This window comes from Cynocephalus volans, chromosome X, assembly GCF_027409185.1.
Source record: "Cynocephalus volans isolate mCynVol1 chromosome X, mCynVol1.pri, whole genome shotgun sequence".
In the NCBI taxonomy this organism is placed as follows: Eukaryota; Metazoa; Chordata; class Mammalia; order Dermoptera; family Cynocephalidae; genus Cynocephalus; species Cynocephalus volans.
The window spans coordinates 70,713,290-70,716,167 of NC_084478.1; the positions used below are offsets into that span (position 1 = coordinate 70,713,290).

At 45.5% G+C, this 2,878-nt stretch overlaps 1 non-coding gene across 1 annotated transcript; it reads left to right on the top strand.

The window, feature by feature from the left end:
• The first annotated feature begins 2,437 nt into the window (after window positions 1–2,437).
• On the top strand, window positions 2,438–2,511 carry TRNAI-GAU (transfer RNA isoleucine (anticodon GAU)). The gene has a single exon. It is a non-coding gene; the product is annotated as a tRNA-Ile (tRNA).
• Window positions 2,512–2,878: the final 367 nt, after the last annotated feature.

The following is a 2,878-nucleotide window of genomic DNA, read 5'->3' on the forward strand; positions in this document are numbered from 1 at the left end:
AAGGAACAGAAGGGGCCCATGACTGCCCTGTGTCATTGCAAAGGCCACCTGGTATCAGCCATTGGCCAGAAGAGCTTCCTGTGGATCCTGGGAGCCTGCGAACTGATGGCATAGCCTTGATCGACACCCAGCTGTACATCCACCAGATGAGCAGCGTGAAGAATTTCATCCTGGCCACGGACGCCATGAAGAGTACCTCACTACCACACTACAAGGAGGAGAGCAAGACACTGAGCCTCATGTCCCGGGACGCCAAGCCCCTCAAGGTGTACAGCGTGGAATTCACCGTGGGCAATGCCCACATGATGTTCTGGTGTTTGACTGAGACTGCAGCCTTGTGGTGTACATGTACCTGCCAGAAGCCAAGAAGAGTTTCAGGGGTGTGTGCCTGCTGTGCCGGACAGACTTCCAGGTGGGCACATTCTGAAGGATCCTGTGCCAGGGAGTCACCGAAGGGCCCACCAAAAAGTCGGTAGTGTGGGAGAACATACTGGATGGCGGCATCGGGCTTCTGCTGTGGGTGAAGGAGACTACCAGCGACTGCTGATACTGCGGAACGCGTTAACCACCACGCGACCCCACCACACTTGCCTCAAGACCTGCGCTTTCCAGATGCTGCTACGCGTCCTAGAGAACACAGTGTGGAGCGTCTTCGACAGGGAGCTGCTTGACCTCTGCCTTTGCCTCGGCACCATGGAGTGTGTGACGAGCTGTCCAAAAAGATCGGCACCACACCTGACATTGTTCTGGAAGACCTGTTGCAGACGCACGGTGTCGCTACCCACTTCTAACTCCGGGGATGCTGCGGCTGCCCCTGTGCTCTGCCATCCTCCTTTTGTACAAAACACAAGGAAAAGGGGGGAAAGGTAAAAAACGATTGATACATGCATTAACAAATGGATCTCAAGGACATTATGATGAGCGCAAAAAGGCAATCTCAAAAGGTCACATATTGTAGGATTCCATTTATGTAACATTTTCTAAATGAGAAAATTACAGAGATGGAGAACAAATTAGTGGTTGCTAGGGGTTAGGGATGGTGGGTAGGAGGGGAATGGGTGTGGCTATAAAGGCATAGCAGGAAAGAGATCTTCCTGGCAATGGAATAGTTCTGTATCTTGATTGATTTGGTAGTTACACAAATCTGCATACATAGTAAAATGGCATAGAATTATTCACACACATTGTATCAATGTCAATTTCCTTCCTGAATTTAATATTGTACTATAGTTTGTAAGATGTAACTATTGAGGGAATCTAGGTGAAGTTTACAAACGACCTCTCTGTACTATTTTTGCAACTTCCTGTGGATCTATAATTATTTCAAATTAAAACGTTTTAAAAAAAAGAATGGGAGAAGAGTAATTGTAGACGTTGAATATAGACAATTTTAGTGAGGAATTTTGCTGTAAAGGGGAGCAAAGAAATGGGGTGGGTAATGAGCCAGGAACGGTGCCTCAAAAGAAGTTTTTTTAAATGATTTGGTGGGAGCAATAATAGCACGGTTGAAGCTGATGGGAAAGAACCTGTAGAGGGAAAAAAATGTATACCACAGGGGCCGTAGAGAACTGCCTGAAGGGGATGGGATATAGTGAACAAGTGGAGGGGTTGACTTAGCTAGGAGTGGGGACAGTTCACCCATAGGAATAGAAGAAAGGGTCAGTATATATACAGATTTATACTACACTCTAGCTGAGCAGATGCAGTGGTAGAAATACGTGGGCTTTGTTTTCTGATTGCCTCTATTTTCTCCGTGAAACCGGAAGCAAGGTCATGAGCTGAGAATGAGGATGTGTGTGGAGGTGTTAGAGGTTTGAAGGGAGAGGAGAAGGTATGAAATAGTTGTCTAGGAAACCAGCAGAATAAATGGACTAGGATATTATGTGATTTCCTGGCAACATTAAGTGCCCACTTGAGGTCCGTGGTCTTGAATTTAAAGTGAGAGTGTCATTTTGTGTTTTTCTCCAGCCATGTTTAGCTCCAGGGATGTAGGAGAGAAATAGGAGTTATTGGTAATGACAAGATGGAGGCAAGGGGCTGCAGTTAGGTAGAGGACAAAACTGCAAGAGGGAATTCCAAGGAATCAAGTGGCTAGGGTGTTGCGAGGATCACGTATTGAGATATTGGAATCACAAAGAATTAAGACAGGATTAATTGTGCATAGTGACAGTGAGACAGAAGTTGAAATCTTGGAGAAACTGGAGGGGCACCAGGGGATCTATAGCAAGGTAGGATAGTGGGTAATATATCCTGTGACAGGGAATTTGAAGATGGGGATTCTTAGGGAGGAGAAGGGAGAATGATCTGAAAGTAGCAGTGAGGGACCTCAGGCTATGGGAGAAAAAATAACCACCATCTGAGTGGGCTGTAAGGTCATTGGATAAATCCATATTAGAGTTAGATCAAGAAGATGAAGGGTAGGGGGTGGGGTGGGGCTGGCTGGTTAGCTCAGTTGGTTAGAGCATGGTGCTGATAACACCAAGGTCCGGGGTTCGATCCCTGTACTAGCCAGCTGCCAAAAAAAAAAAAATTTTTTTTTCAGCAAACTGAAAGGATAAAGGAGATTTTGCTGATGACTTTGAGTTCTAGATAAAATGACCTTATCATTTATCATCCAATCTGGGATACTTTTGAGAATGACAGATGCTAAATCAGACAGGACATTACACACCATGGGTAAGCTAGAATTATCCTGGGCAAATCTGGACTATGATTTTACAGGACACAATAGAAGGATTTCAGGATCTGAAGAGGACTAAGATGGAGGGATAGGTTGGGGAAATACACAAAGCTGTATTGGGATTAGAACATGAGACACATGGATAATGACCAGAGTCCCAGGGTTCTTGTGATGACTGAGATAGCAAACTTGAAGGGC